Genomic DNA, 16,355 nt, shown 5'->3' on the forward strand with positions numbered 1-16,355 from the left:
CTGGGATGTAACTGTGGCTTTATTGAGAAGTTAGGGAGGGATCATTAGTGTCAAATAGTCTGAAAGCCTCCATTTTGAAAGATGTGATAATGCAAAAAAAGTGTATAGATTCAAAAAGAGACAATCCAAGTACCATTAAACGTCTCAAATATGAATATTAATAGTTTGAAATAACCAGCTCATACACAATAGTACGTTAAGATTAAAAGACATCATACATTTTTTCTTATATTAAAAAGAACACCTGCTGTTAAGACTGTTCTTACTCTGTGCATAAGAAACAAATAGTTAAGGAAGAAGTAATTAAAGAAACTCTCAAATGCCAGCATCCTTGGAGAAAAATAATTTTATGTAGTCAGATTTTACTTATATTTCTATTCTTAGCTCTATATATGAGAATTGTCCTTAAGGATAGCAACCTAGACCTATGAATTACATGCATATTTCCAAAAGCTCCTCTGATAACACCCTTCTTTTTTTTTTAAAGTAATAAACAATTTCCTTGTGCACTGTTTGCTTATGATACTTAGGTTATATGAGTTTTGACAGTTTTCTAATCTGTTTCATGAACTTACTAACTCGCCATTCTCTTTAGTTTTCTTTGGAAACAAGAAAATTTGTTTACGCATCATAAAAATATGTCACTATCAGCCAAAACCAGAGGACAGTTGCAAAATAAGAATTACAGAGCAATGCCTCTAGCATCTGAAGGCAGCTCTAACACCCATAAGGACAAGGGAAGATCTATATTTCTTCCATTCATGGGAATAAGAGTTATCATACTTAAAGAATTAATCCAAAGCATACTTTGAATTAACCAAAATTATCTTTGTTCCTGTGAGTTTGTAAAAAAAAAAATGTTTTTTCCTTCTCAGGAAATTAAGTGAATATTTTGAAATCTGCGACACTCTAAAATATCACTTTTCCTCTTCATAATTAAGAAAGATTTAAATATAAATAATGTTAAGTAACCACTAGGAACGGATGACACGTTCCTTAACAATATTCATAATGAGTCAGAGAAAAAGTTAGATGTTATTCATCAAAACTTTTCTCAAAATATTTATATGTGGTTCTTAGAGCTACTATATTATAATGAACATTAATTTCAGCTCATTTAGGAACTAGTGTATTATTATATAATGTTAAGATGAACATGTTTAGATTCTAAAATTTTCCCTATATTAATGGGATAGGTTTCAGGACAATAATTCTGTTTCATCACCACATAGACTGTATTTTAATCATGTTTATGCATCCCAATGTCTTATTTACATAATATGTAACTGAAAGGAAGGATTTGCCATCTTTTAAAAATACAGTCATTGCTTAATATTGGATAAACAGTGTTAAGGGCACAAAATGATAAACAAAAGGCACCAACCAACATGCCTTGAAGAATTATTTCTACTTTTTATACCTATTTGGTGATAGAAATGCAGACAGCTTGGGAAAGCACTTACAGCAATAAACAATTGTGTAATAAGAACTTTATACACCAAGATATTTCAAGTGCAGTATAGCAAAAATGTATGAATAACTTTTGTGTTAATAGTGTTTCTTTCTGAACTGAAGCAGCACACAGAACACTGCAGTTGGGTTACTTGAAAAAGGTTGCTCAATAGTCCATTGCTTGTTTTTGCCATAAAAAGTCACTGGATGGTTGAGACTGTGGAGAAACCAGAAGAATAGCATTTTTAAGACCGATGGTGATATCTATTATTTGGTCGCATATCGAAAAAAAAAAAAAAACAGGAATAACAAGTCATACTCATTTCTCATGCTTATTTCAGAAAATCAAAGTGTAAGTGAATATCCTTCCAATATCTATTTTTCTGTTACATGCATAGTTTAAAATGTGTTGCTGACCTATACTATTGAATGTGGCAAAATTTACATTAATATGCTCCTCTGATTGGATTTTCCTATAAAATATGGAGAAACCATATTAATATGACAAAATCAGTCATGTAACTACCCCATATGGCTTAACAGTACTGAAATATATTTAGGAGGATATGAACAAGGGAATACATTCTCTCTCTCTCTCTCTCTCTCTCTATCACACACACATACACACACACACACAAAATCCTAGTCATTCTCAAAAGCACAACAAATAATTCTCCTAGACTAGCCTATTAGCAATATCATGAATTATACAACCAAAATGCTTGTTCAAACTGTTTTTTTTCTTATAAGAAACACTGCATTTTAAAAAGCAACCTCTATTTTAATATTTAATACCTCAGCATATCTAGATCTCCAAAAGGAGCAAGCTATTTAAGAAAGAAGTGCACTTCTTATAATGTTAAAAGCATTTCTGGCATTTTATATTATCTGCTTTTTAATGACTGTATTTTCCTAACATTAAAAATGAATTAATCTCGTTCTCCTTAAGTACTCTGTTGAACATGGTAAAAGAAAGCGTTCAACAGGTTACTTTCCCTAGCAAAAGTCACACAGGTCATCGTCTCTCTTTGCATACTTAGCTTAAAAACAAAACATCTGATTGTGCATCTAACTCAAAGCTCATCACTTTTTTAGAATTTCACAGATACAAGGTGTTCTTACTTCCCGTTGAATCCTATTGACTCTTGGACTGAGCAGTGAAATATAAATGAAATATAATTAAGGCACAATCTGTACAGTTTCATTCAACAGAAGCTCCTTTATTTTACTCTACAGTGTAAAAGTACTTTAAGTAGTGAATATTAATAATTTGGAATAGTCTATAAAAATGCAAACACTTTTCTCTCATCAATTCTCCAATGTTATATTAGTGTTATTAAATAGCAGTGTTCAGGCTTTGACTTTCTGACATGTTTCAAATCATCATAGTGTTTGCTATGTGTTAATTAATTAGTTAATTAATTAATATTTTCAGTCAGGGTTTCATTCTGTCACCCAGGTTGGAGTGCAATGGCATGATCATAGCTCACTGCATCCTTGACCTCCTTAGCTCAGGTCATCTGTCAGCCTCCTAAGTACTTAGCCTCCCAAGTACTCAACCTCCCAAGTAGCTGGACCTATACACGTGCATATTACTACATCCTGCTATTTTTTTGTAGAGACAGTGTCTTGTTATGCTGCCCAAGCTGGTCTCAAACTCCTTGGTTCAAATGATCCTCCTTTCTTGGCCTCCCAAAGCACCAGGATTATAGGCATAAAACAACATGAATCACACCGACTAAACAACAGGATCATGCTAGAAGAGTATTTGCAAGTGAAGTCCTATGTGGTGATGTGTCTATACCTTTGCTTTTCAAGGTTTTTGCTGTGCTGAATGTGATTGAGTCTGCATAAGTGCAGCTATAGGTGAGCCCAGGTGTTTATAAACAGTTTGAGATCACTTTCCCAACCTCTTCTCTCTCTATTATTTCCCCCAAAATTTTCAGTTCAATGAGATTTTCTTTCTTCCAACCAGAGTGCTGAGTCAATAGTTACCACTCTCTGCCACGTACTTCTGCAAGTGTGCCAGCACTCAGGGTCAAGCTTTGGGAGGGCAGAGTATTTGGGAGGGAAGAGTATTTATAATTGAAGTGCTCCAGCTAAAACGAGAGTAATCACCTTCCATCATGTCTCTCAGTGAATGCAGCCATCAAGCCTGGACACACTACAAGGACCACCTATTTGATGACTTTGGGAAGTAAATAGTATCAGGTAGAGTGGAGAAGAAGACTAGAATTCAAAATTTCATCCAGATAATAGCAACTTTAGCATTTTATTGTTATTATTATTATTATTATTATAAAGATATGGAGTACAGTTCAGGGTTAGGCATACAAACGTTGATTATGCAGGTACCCTTGTTGATGAGGTGTGCCCCTCCCTCCTCTAGCAGGTTCTCTCAACTGCCAATCCCACCCCCTGTCCCCTGAAAGTTTCCCACTACTGCCAATTCCTTTCTTATAGTATTATAATTGTTCAAGATCTGCTTATGAGTGAGAACATATGGTACTCTGTTCTTTGTTTCTATGATAGATCACTGAATTTGATAGACTCTAAATCCATCTAAGTTGCTGTGAAGTCTATATGTTTGTCCTTCTTTATGGCTGTGTAATATTCTATTATGTATATGTACCACATTTTTTTAAATGCAGTCCAACTTTGATGAGCAGCATGGTTGGTTCCATATTTTTGCTATTGTGAACAGAGCTGCAACAAACATATGTGTGCAGGTATCTTATTTCTGGTACAAAGGAAACCCTGGGATGAACCCAACACACTGGAGTTCCAAGAAGATGAGACCAACATTATTGTGTTTCTTTTTGCTCTGCCCTCCCAAAGCTTGACCCTGAGTGCTGGCACAGTTGCAGCAATATATGGCAGAGAGAGCTAACTATTGACTCAGCACTCTGGGTGGAAGAAAGAAAATCTCATTGAACTGAAAATTTCTGGGGAAATAATGGAGAGAGAAGAGGTTGGAAAAGTGATTTCAAACTGTTTATAAACACCTGGGCTCACGTATAACTGCACTTATGTAGACTTGATCACATTCAGCACGACAAAAACCTTGAGAAGCAAGGTGTAGACAGACCACCACAAAGGACCCAAAATGGCCCCTGGAAGGTACACACAGGACCAGATCCAATTAACAGGGTAAAGACTTTAAAACTGAATTGACCCTCTTACGTTAAGGTTAACAAGATAGGATTTTTAAGCAAATATGTTTAATTTTCTAAGATCTCTTGTATTAAAATTTTACTTTTGAAATAGGCTGTGGTAATTTTGTTACAATCTGGCTGAGATAAAACCTCTTTATGATGACAAAATTAAAATGGTGACATTTTATAAGTTAAAAAATTACTGCATTGACTTCAGGACTATAACCTGCAGAAGGCAGGTGGATAGTTTTGACTTAAACAGAACCAGCTTAATTAATCACTAAAAGCATAAACATCAACAGTTTCCATAGAATTTAAACAAGAAACAGAAGCTCAAAAAAGTGCCCAAGATAAAATAAAAAATTACTCAGCATACAAAGTGCAAGGAAATGATCGCATTATCAAAAGGATATAATCATCCTAATCATGCATGCATCAAAATCAGAGCAAAATACATGAAGCCCAAACCAAAAATACTGAAAATATACATAAACAAATATACAAGTATAGTTGAAGACTTTAACACTGCTTTCTCAGCAATATATAGAGTAGGTAGATAAAAGGCCAGAAAAGATTGAGAAGAACTGAAAATTACTATCAATCAACTGAATCTAATTGACATTTATAGGTTATTTAACCCAACCACAGCAGAATATACATTCTACTCACACACAGCTGGAAAATTCCCTAGGATACATCATATCCAGGGTCATAAAATTAACAATAACACATTTTAAATCATTAAAATCATACACAGCATGCTCTCTGATCATAATTGAATTAAACCAGAAAGCACTAAGGAAAAAAAAAAATACAATTCCCCTCAAACACTTGAAAGATAACAACATTTAAATAATCTATGAGTCAAAAACAATTTCAAGAGCAATTAGAAAATATTTTAATCTGAATGAAAATGAAAACACAATATGAGGGTTTGCGAAATGCAGCTTAACTATAGGAGAAAATTTATAACACTAAATGTTTATATTAGAAAAGAAGAAAGACCCAACATTTCTACCTTACCTAACAAGAAAGTTAAAGTGCAAAATAAACACAAAGAAAAAGGCAAGAAAATAAGATAAAAATTAAAATAATTGAAAAAAGAAAAGCAAGATAAAATCAGTAACACTAAAAGCTGATTGTTTCAAAGATAAACAAAACTAATAAAACTTCAGAAAGGCAGAAGAGGACATAAATTATCAATATTAAGAATAAGAGAGAACCCATTACTATAGACCCTACAGATGTGAAATATATAATAAGGCAATATATGAGCAATTATTTATGTAAATAAATAAAACTGGAGTGTTCAAGATTTTGTGAAATTGGTGGAAGGATATATACCTTGACCAACTGAACAGAATACAATGAACCTAGAAATAAATCCACCCCATGAATGTAGCCATGGACTTTTTGACAAAAATGCAAGAGCAATTAAAAAAAAGAAAATATCGCTTTGTCAGCAAATGGGGTTGATAAAATTGAGCACCCACATGTTAAAAAAAATGTGATGTAAATCTCACACTTTATGCAAAAAATGCTCACTTGGAATTGTTTGTATAGGGGAATCCCTCTCAAAACCTGGACTCTATTAATAATTGTGTATTCTTACATGTTTAAGCTTCAGTCACTTTCAAAATACTTTACATTTGATGGAATACGCCTATTGAAATGCTTTTTCCATTGCTCAAAACAGTTTTGAACTCATCAATTTAGATGCCTATTTAGTGCTAGTGCCATCTTTTTGTTTCACCTCTTCCACATGAGCAAAACATTTCCCTTTGAGAATGTTTTCATTTGGGAAACAAAAAAAGTCTCTCATGGTGAGACTGGCTCAGGGTGAGATGAGGGTGGATTATGGGGGTCATGCTGTTTATAGTCAAAAACTGCTCAACACTCAGCATGGTGTGGGCAGGTGAGCTGGTAAATCACCCATCATGAAATGGGCAGATATATTGAAAGAATCTCCTTCCTCCCCAAATAAAAAATTCACTGAAGTTGAATGCAGCCTCTCACAACAACACTATCTGGTACACTTGATGCCAATGGGTTTCTAGAACAACTACCTAGCAGGGAAAGTCTGTACTATAAGAGGCCCACCCTCCAAAAGATAATTCCAAGGTTTTTTTGGGTCCTCTCTTGTAGATCTAAACAACAACAACAAATTTTTGAAGAACATGTAGGATAAAATCTTTGTCATCTGGAGTTATAACACCAAAAGTTTGATCCTTAAAAGAAAAAAAATAATAAATTGAGTTTCATAAAATCAAAAAACTTTTGTTCTATGAGACATTGATAAGAGAATCAAAGGACAAGGCAGACTTGGAAAAAACTTTTATCTAGTTCCATATCCTGAATATAATAGTGATTACATAAATCTATAAATGTGTTCAAATTCATAGGCCTGTACAACAATAACAAAAAAAAATCACTTTACATGGTAGTTGTAAAAATAAGATAAAATTGTTTAAAAAAAAGGCATAAAACTTTCATTTTCATTATGTTTATGTATTACTAAAACTGCATAATATCCACCAATATTATTATTATTTTTTAGTTGGAGTTTCACTCTGTGGCCCAGGTTGGAGTGCAGTGATGTGGAACGCTCACAGTCACTGCAACCTTGACTTGCTGGGTTCAGGAAATCCTTCCGCCTCAGCCTTCCAAATAGCAGTCACTATAGGCATGTGCTGCTATGCCCGGCTAATTTTGTTTTGTTTTGTTTTGATTAGTTGGAGAGATGAGGTCTCACCAAGTTGCCCAGGCTCCTCTCAAACCCTTGAACTCAGTCAATTCTCTTACCTTGGCCTCCCAAAGTGCTGGGATTACAAGCTTCAACCACTGTGCTTGGTCCATCAATATTATTATACTTTTTGTAGGGCCTGCAGATCTGCATAGTGTAAATCGGCATAGTGTAAAATCTGCATAGTGTAAAATCTAATATTTTCTTAGATAGTTTTAAGGATGTTGTTAATTACCCTGGTGACTAGCAACAGAAAGGAACCAGGTGGAGAACTAAGTTGAAGAACTCTGCCTTCTAAGAAAGCAAGAACCAAAAATAAATAAATAAATAAAAGGTCTAATTAGTGCCATTTGCAATGAAATCCTGAGGTAGGTAAATGTTACAATGGCTGTCTAAAAATTTACAACAAAGAGGCCAAACTTTTATTTTCATTTAACCTAATGAAACTGTCCTATCTTTGCATGGACATTAATTAGAAATAATCGCTGTTCATTTACTTTAGATATGAAGATTCTGTTAGTTTAACTTAAAGTGGATTTTCAATTGGCCTGCATGTCACGGATGCTCGTCTTTAGTGCTGTGCACGTGGCTGAATATCATACTTGTGGCTGTGTTTGTTCTGACTGCTGTGAATGAGACCAATACACACGCTATGTATTTTTTAAGTACACAGTATTATAGGAAGCTAATAAACTCTTTTTTTTTTCTTTTTATTTTATTTTAAAGATGTAGGGTACAAGTCAGGATTAGGTACATTATTAGTCTACATGAAGGTAAAGTTTGGGCCTCCCACTGGTCCTCCCTTCCCTGGTTTAGGATCAGGTACATTCAGTGATGTTATGCGCTCTGGACCCCCCCATCCTCTGCCAATCCTTCTCTTGTAATATTATGATAAATGTGCAGGACCCATTTGTGAGTGAGAACATGTGGTACTCAGTTCTTTGTTTCTGTGGGAGATCACTTAGTATAATAGTCTCTAAATCCATTCAAGTTGTGGAGAGGTCCATAATTTTGTCCTTCTTTATGGCTGTATAATATTCCATCATGTATATATACCATTTAAAAAAAAATCCAATCCATTTTTGATGGGCAGGAGCATTGGTTTCATGTTTTTGCCCTTATGAATAGTGTTGCAATAAACATATGTGTGTAGCTATCATTTCTGTAGAATGATTTGAGTTTCTCCAAGTATATTCCCAGAAGGGCAGAAAGCTAATTAAATTCTTTAAAAAAATTTTTTAAAATATTTATTTTACTCTCCAGTCCCCAATTCAAAATTACACTTTGCTTCTTTATTACAATAATATGTAGAAGCAAATAAAATCTTCAGATGCTATTTTGTTTTCCTCCACACTATTTTTTATGAAAGAAATGGCATTCGGTAGTCTTATGTGGAGCACAGGAATAGATAACAATTCTGACTTTGAGGCATAGACTTGAGTTAAGTAACTGAGCTAATATATACAACATATTTAAATTTAAACTTCAAATTCATTCATTATAGGCCAATGGCCACTAAGATCAAGACTAATTATTGAAGGTATTTGTGATATATGTGGAAATACAATTTAAAGCATTACTTGCTACCATTCTCCTCAAGTGTTGTCAGGTTTAACTTAACATTCCAGCTCACAAGAGCCTCACCTGGAATCAGACACTAAGAAGGTTACAGAATAGAAATCACAACTTTCCAGCAGGGTAGCATCAGATATCCTTCTGCCGGATACTCTACAGCAATCTACATAGTTACTCAGGTACAAGAAGATGAGATCTAGATTAGAATGTGAGAGTCATCCAGGTTCAAAGCCTAATGCCCTGCAAGAGGAAATATGCACTATAATAATCCCATGGGCATAGCTTTCAGGACCACCCTCATTAGACATAAAACTGTAAGTCACCATATTCAGGGAACTCCAACACTATGACAGTACCATCAGGCATTTAAACTTCATTTATAATCCCTCCCAGTACGTATGCAAATTATCAGTCAGAGGTCATGGCAGAGGCAACATTGCTTAGTAACTTAGTCATTGAACAACCCTTACAACATTATAAGAAGTTCAGAGGTAGGGAGTTAACCAAAGGTCAAATTCTCTTGCAGATAAAGAAAAGATTCTGTTAACATTTTGCTTAAGAGTAAACGGGTAGAAAGAATAAAGGCAATTTAGCAAATAGAAACATGTTCAAGACTTGGATTCCGAAAACATGGGTCTGAACTCTGACTCAGCACCTCGATAATAGAATAGCATCAGGAAAATTATTTTACCTCTTTGGCTTCTCTTGTCTCATCAGTAAAATTGGGATAATACTTGTTCTTAAACATTTATTTTGAGGAGACTATCACAGGGTGGATTTTTTTTTCTTCTATTTTTATTTTTTAGTCTGGAGAGCAGTGGCATGCTCAGGGCCACCCCAGTGTTGACCCACTAGACTCTGGTGATCCGTCAGCCTCAGCCTTCCAAGTAGGTGGAACTACAGGTGTGTGCACTACCACACCCAGCTAATTTTTTTATATATTGTACAGACGAGGTTTCATCAAGTTGCCCAGGCTGGTGTCAAAGTCCTGGGCTCAGGTAATCCTCTTGCCTCTTGATTTGTTATATACTTAAATTTCTAGAGAAACCTTAAAGAACAAGTTATAACTGATGAGACAGTGAACTGTTATCAGATCCACAGCATTACTTTACCAGTGCATGAGAATAAAAGCCTACTTTGACCCTCCACCATCTACCACTATTTGGTCCTTCCAACTCTTTCATTGACTCTTCTGTACATATGCTCAATTTTCTACTATATTATGTACTGTTTGGGAAACAAGGACCATGGCCATCACTTAAAAAAATCCTTCATGGCAGCCAACTAGTTGCTAAATGAAATTCCTGTTAAACAATCACACTCATCAAACAGAAGTAAAGAAAAGTCAAAACATACCATTGAAAAAAATGAACCCTTCTATAGCAACAGCAATATAGATGATAACAATTCCTGGACCATTTAATAAATATTGACTGAACATTACCAAATATCAGAAGTGTAGTGTTAGGAGCTAGAAATATTAACTCTCAACAGGCTGGAAGGAGTCTCCATATGTGGACAGTACTTACATATCAGCAGAGAAAGCCGCTGAAAATGAATAAACTCTCAAAAAATATATATATATATACTTCATGTTACTTGTGTGTGTGTGTGTGTGTGTGTGTGTATACACATACATATATATATACATATTCCACTTTATGCAAGGAAACCTTATTTTATTGTACTTTGCTTTATTGTGCTTCAGAGAGTTTTTTTTTTTAAACATTGAAGGTTTGTGGCAATCCAATCCTGAGTCAAGAAGTCTGTCAGTACTATTCTGTTAACAGTATGTACTGTCTCTCTGTTACATTTTGGTCATTCGCTCTATAGTTCAAACTTTTTCATTATTACTATATCTGTTTTGGTGATCTGTTTTCAGTGATCTCTGATGTTACTATTGTAATTGTTTAGGGGTGCCACAAAGAGCAAAGTTAATATAAGGCAGTAAAGTTAAATGATAAAATCCATTTGTTCTGACTGCTCTACTAACTAGCCTTTCCCCTCATCTCTCTCCCTCTCCTCAGGTCTTCTTACTCCCTGAAACACAATAATATGGAAATTAGGTCCACTGATAAATCTACAATGGCCTCTAAGTGTTCTGTTGAAAGGAAGAGTAACATGTCTCTCACTTTGAATCAAAAGCTATAAATGATTAAGCTTAGTGACAGAGGTGTATTGAAAGATAAGACAGACCAAAAGCTCAGCCTCCTGTACTAAACAGCTGGTCAAGTTGTAAATACAAAGGCAAAGTTATTGAAAGAAATTAAAAGTGTTACTTCAGTGAATACATGGATAATTTTTTTTTTAAAAAAGTAAAACAGTCTAAATGCTGATGTGGAAAAGGTATTAATCATCTATTTTTAAAAAATCAAATCAGACACAACATTCACTTCAGCCAAAGCCTAATCCAGAACAAGGCTCTAACTCTCTTCAATTCTGTGAAAGTTGACAGAGGTGAGAAAGGGGCATGAGAAAAGTTGGAAGTTGGCAAGAGGTTGGTTTGTAAGGTTTAAGAAAAGAAGCTGCCTCTGTAACATAAAATGAAGTTACCCAGAAGATCTAGTTAAAAATGAATACATAAATAATATGATGAAGGTTGCTACACTAAACGAATTTTCAGTGGAGAAAAAACAGGCTTCTGTTGGAAGAAGATGCCATGTGGGACTTTCATAGTTAGAGAGAAGAAATCAATGCCTGAATTCAAAGCTTCAAAAGACAGGCTGACTCTCTTGTTAGAGGTTAATGCAGCTGGTAACTACAAATTGAAGCCAGTGTTCGTTTATATGCTGTCTGAAATTGGTTTTGACCCTCATCAGTGACTTGGAGTGGTTTAAGACTTTAATGGAGAATATTACTGCAGATGTGATGAAAAGAGCACAAGAATTAGAAGTACAAGTGGGACCTGAAGAAGTGACTGAATTTCTACAATCTCATAATTACAATTTGAATGGATAAGAAACTGCTACTTATGAATGAGGAAACAAAATGGCTTCCTGAGATGGAATGTACTCCCACTGAAGATGCTGTGAACATTGTTGAAATGGCAACAAATGATTTAGAATATTTTATTACTTGGTTGATAAAGCAGCAGTAGAGTCTGAGAGGACATTTCCTTCCAATTGTGACAGGAATTCTATTGTGGATACAATGCTATCAAACTGAATCTCATGCTATGAAGAAATCTTTTGTGAAAGAACGAGTCAATCAATATGTCAAACTTGACTCTCGTCTTATTTTAAGAAATTGCCACAGATGCCCCAGTCTCCAGCAACCACTACCCTGTTCAGTCAGCAACTATCAACATTGAGTCGAGATTTGTCTCCAGCAAAAAGATTTGGACTTGCTGAAGGCTCAGATGATCATTAGTATATTTTAGCAGTAAATTTTTTAAAATTAAGGTATGTACATCTTTTAGATAAATGTTATTGCACATGTAAGAGACTACAGTATAATGTAAACATAATGTTCATATGCCCTGGAAAACCAAAACCCTTTATTGCTTTATTGTTATGGTCTGGTACTCTGAAGCATGACTGTACAAAAGGATGGTGACACCTAAGGAGAAAATTGAGGACTTATGCAAAGACTAGGCTAGTGATAAAATGGTCAAGGTAAAGGCTTTAAGTCAGATTTTTACAAAAATCTTGGTATGTTGGAGAATTGACAGAAGACTATCTTTGGATGGTGGTTTCTCTGTTTATTAGAGAAAAAATTAAAAAAGGAGAGCAGTTTACTCACATGGCAACATGATGTCAAAAGCCGTTCCAGAGTGTGGTTCAGGTTAATTAGAGATGTTGTCATTCGGGTCCTAACATGATCTCTATTTCAATTGACAAGGTTCAACATTGGTACAGAGTGGCATGACAAAAATTACTAATAAGATGTATATAATAAACTCAGATAAAGGTCTAATGTTCAAAGGCAAATCACAAGTCTTAAACCTAGCAAAGACCTGAGCTGCTTAAGACCCCTTGAACTTTATGTGAATCTGGTAATTGGATCACACTAGAAACAGTGCTTCACACCCAAATTGAATCCAGAAAAACTGAAGGTCCAAATGTCCAGCTATAGCAAGATTTAATATAATCCATGTCCACCTGGCCTTCTGGTCCACCAGATGATTTGTGGTAGTTACTTTGGAAACTTTCTATTAGACACAGATCTTCAGACATCTTGTTTTTCTCTCAAGTAGGCGCCCAGGCAAGACCCTAATAATGGGTCTATCTAATAAAACATTTGCATTCCAAGTAGGAGAAAATCAGATATTTGTTTAAAATAATGATAGATTATACAGAAAGTAATTTAATTTCTAATCTGAAAGTTGCCCAGAATGTGAAGGCTAGAGGGATTTATGCAACATAATATTCAAGTTGAAATACAATGTATTTTTCATAAGCATCCGAAATTGGGGCACAATTTATTCTACTTGGAACAAAAAAGATTGTCCTAATTCTTAAATAAAATGATTCACACATACAAACTGTCCTATGCCGAAAAGGCTTTAGAAATGTGTTTAGCAGTATTTTGAAGCCTTAGGAGGCAAATGGCAGGAAACTAGAGCAAAAGCAGGGCAGAGGGCAGGAAAAAGGAGAGGATGAAATGGAGACTCTGCCAGCACCAGTGAAGATGCTTTGCGGGATTTTTCCTTTGATTCTTCTCCTCTGATAAACGCAGTAGGTTTGATTACTTCTGCTTGCACCCAGGAGAGTTTATTAAGCTAGATGACCTCTTTACTGCGATGTTTTACTCAAGTTGTTCTTTTGCTCTTTTATTCATATACTCAGCATTTCTTTTTTATCCCTTAGGGGTTTTTTGTTGTTGTTGTTCATTTTTATCAAATTTAGTGGATTTGTTTTTCTTACAACCATTACAGAGCTAGAATCCACTGGCAACTCGAGTTTCTTAACTTTTTCATCTTTAAGGCTAAATTCTTAAAATAGAAGAGAATGACCACTTTTTTAAAATATAATTTTAAAACCTGCCTTCCAATCTTACTGTAACATTGGCGAAGAGCAATTCAAGTCTTATCTGTATCAGGGGCTTCTTCAGGTCAATGAGATGTCAGTGTTTCAAAGTGTAGTGTCAGTAGGAAATTTGCATTTTTTACCGGTAATTTTCTGTGATAGGTGGACCCTCCTGATTAGAACCTGTCATTTTTAGGCATCTGAACCTCATCATTCTTTATCTCTTTCTACATGCTCTATGAGTTCTGAAGGACCTTTTCAAGGATGATGAAGGATGGAATCTTTCTTAAAGTATATTTTGAATCTCATCCAACAGAGATGACATAATAAATCTTCAAGCCATTTCTGACCATATGTCACAACTCCCGAAAGCAAATGAAGGCCTTCACAGCTTTAGGGGATTATTTAACATTGACAGCTGTTGAGGCATTTATCCTGATTTTTCTTCTCTCTTTCCATCAAAAGTATCTATATAAGATGGCACCCTTTGTGGGTTGGCGTGTAATAACTACTTGATGTATTGTGGGATATCATATGTATTTCTCATGTTCCTTCATGTTGACTCATTTCAATTCAGCTATGAATATCTGTACCAACTGCATGCCCAACCTTGGGAATGCAAATATAAGATAATGTAAAGAAAATATTCGACCAGCGTGATATAAGGTTATGAAAGTATGATTTAAAAAAATTCAGTATTTCATCAGAGCAGAGAAAGTTGATTTGGGAACATTAGGCTGGCAATGAAGATATGCAGATTTTAAGAAATGAGACTTAGGGTAAATCATTAAACCTCTCAGGGCTAGAATGTCCTCAGATATAAAATGCACGGTCTTTGATGTTTTCTATAATGTTCACATTTCCCTACTTTGTTTCAAAAGACAATGGTAGACTAAATCTACTATCTGTCATAGTTATATTTGGAAACAATATGCAGGTGCCCTTTTGAAAATCAATGAAATGCAAAGTGATTGTAACAAAATTTAATTGCTTACCAAGCATTTAAAATACATTTATAAGTAAAGAAAAATTATTTTATATATTTAAAATGGAAACTTGACTGCTGACTCAAGTCTCTAGCTATTATTTTTAAAAAATATACAGATCTTTAAATCTTTTATTTTAAAAATTCATAGAATGATCAAAAAAAAATTTGCACTGATCTGATAGAAAACTATTTAATAATTATTGATGTTTACATGGGAACTCTGTCATTTTATATATAGTCTCATTTTTCAGTAAGTAAACTTTAAAATATTAAATCATCAGAGATGTATTGTGTGGTTGGGCATTGGCAAAGTAAAATCAAGCATGCAATGACCTGCCCAGTGAACACACACATGGCTCACAGTTCAGACACATGATACTGAGTCTACATAAAGGAGCCAAATGGTATCACTTCTTCAGACATATACCGTGTCAGCTCCTGATAATTCCAAAGTTTTACTATGGTGCCAACACAGACATGTAAATAATAAAAGCTTTACCCATGCAAGATTAAGAAAGACACAGTTTTTGCCTAATAAACCATTTTCATTTAATCTTGTTGGCTTCAAGTACTAAATTTAAATATTAGAGCGCCAGGAAGCATGTGCCAAAGTATTATTTGCATCATTTCACATAATCTTAGTAGATTTCAACTTGGCAGAAGTAGCGGTGTTCTAACTTCAACAATCCATGCATCTCCATGGAACATTACTTCCAGATACATTCAACCACTTACAGTGCCTGAAATAAAGCACTACAGTTTTTGTTGCCTTAGAGGTCACCTCTGTCCTATCTTCTATTCAATATTCTTTCCCCTTCCTACAACTGATTTAAATATCTGTTCTATATATTTTCATCCAACTTGTGTGTTTTCCTCTGATCTCTCACTGATGATTGTTGTTTCATGGTTGTTTTCTTCACTTATCTGTACAATTCTGATGGAGAAAGCTCATGTTTTGCTTACTTAAGTGTCCCCAGAAATAAGTGCCCAGAAGATGGAGTCAACATTATTATTATTATTTTCTAGAGACAGGAACTTGCTTTGTTGCCAAGGCTGGAGTGTGGTGGCATGTTAAAGGCTCACTACAGCCTCAAAGTTCTAGACTCAAGCGGTCCTCCCACCTCAGTCTCTTGAATACCTAGCACTACAGGCTCACATCATCATACCTAACTAATTGTTTTTAATTTTTTGTAGAGATGGGGTTTTATTATGTTGCCCAGAGTGGTCTCAAACTCTTGGCTTCAAATGATCCTCCATTCTTGGACTTTCAGAGTGCTGGGATTATAGGTGTACACTACTGCACCCAGCCCACAGTGTTAATCGGTACCCAAAATGTGAGCAACCGACCATGGATTTCATAGTAACAACAACAAAAAAAGGAGGAACCTAGAACACAGAAGTTAAATCCTTTCAATTTAGAAAAGTCTGACATCTAGAGAGACTGAGATCATCTGCAAATAATACTAAAAAGGGAA

General features: G+C 34.9%; 1 protein-coding gene across 1 annotated transcript in view; it reads right to left on the bottom strand.

Annotated features, from left to right (window-relative positions):
- LOC103269990 (glypican-6-like) overlaps positions 1-16,355 on the bottom strand; it is a gene marked incomplete at its 3' end in the record, with an annotated part of 336,964 nt that overhangs the window by 85,233 nt on the left and 235,376 nt on the right. The window lies entirely within an intron of this gene.

This window comes from Carlito syrichta, unplaced genomic scaffold (genome assembly GCF_000164805.1).
Source record: "Carlito syrichta isolate Samal-C Ts95f unplaced genomic scaffold, Tarsius_syrichta-2.0.1 Scaffold309693, whole genome shotgun sequence".
In the NCBI taxonomy this organism is placed as follows: domain Eukaryota; kingdom Metazoa; phylum Chordata; class Mammalia; order Primates; family Tarsiidae; genus Carlito; species Carlito syrichta.